Source organism: Colobus angolensis, unplaced genomic scaffold, assembly GCF_000951035.1.
Source record: "Colobus angolensis palliatus isolate OR3802 unplaced genomic scaffold, Cang.pa_1.0 Scaffold337, whole genome shotgun sequence".
NCBI lineage: Eukaryota > Metazoa > Chordata > Mammalia > Primates > Cercopithecidae > Colobus > Colobus angolensis.
In genome coordinates this window covers 1,086,768-1,087,521 of record NW_012116677.1, presented here as the reverse complement: position 1 = coordinate 1,087,521, position 754 = coordinate 1,086,768, and positions in this window count along the sequence as shown.

The following is a 754-nucleotide window of genomic DNA, read 5'->3' as shown; positions in this document are numbered from 1 at the left end:
TCAGTGGACCGAGTGCTAGAACGAGCCAGCATTTAAAGGCCAGGAAAATCAGGAAGGACTAGCAAAGGTTTACATCAGTAAGAATTCAATCAAGGAAATGAGTATTTCCAGGACTCTCAATTTTCTATCAAATCTCTTCACTCACACCTTGTCTCATGGTTTTACATAAATTTTAAAACCAGACTCCCAAATGTTTATATCTAGCCCTGAGCTTTAACCTGAAGTAACTCCTATTTGACATCTCCACATGGGTATCTTACAGGCATCTCAAATTCAAAATGTTCACTACTGCACTCCTGGTCTTCCTCCAAAAAGTTCGCTCCCAGAATCTTCTCCATTCCAGTTAATGGCCACTTCCTCCTTCCAGGTGCTCAAGTTTAAATTCCAGGGTCATTTTCGATGCATCTCTTTCTCACATGCTAATGCTCGTATCAGGAAATGACTCAGCTTTCCATGAGATGCAGACTCTTGTCACCATCCTCATTGACCCCACTGGGACCAAGCACCATCGCTTTTTGCCTGGATTACTGTTAATAGCCTCTTGTCTCTCGGCTTCTCCCTGGCTGTGCTAACCATGCAGCAGCCAGCGAATGTCTCCTCATCTCACTTAAAAGTCAGATCATTCTTAGCAAACTATCACAAGAAGAGAAAACCAAACACCGCCTGTTCTCACTCATAGGTGGGAACTGAACAATGAGTTCACTTGGACTCGGGAAGGGGAACATCACACACTGGGGCCTATCATGGGGGGGGA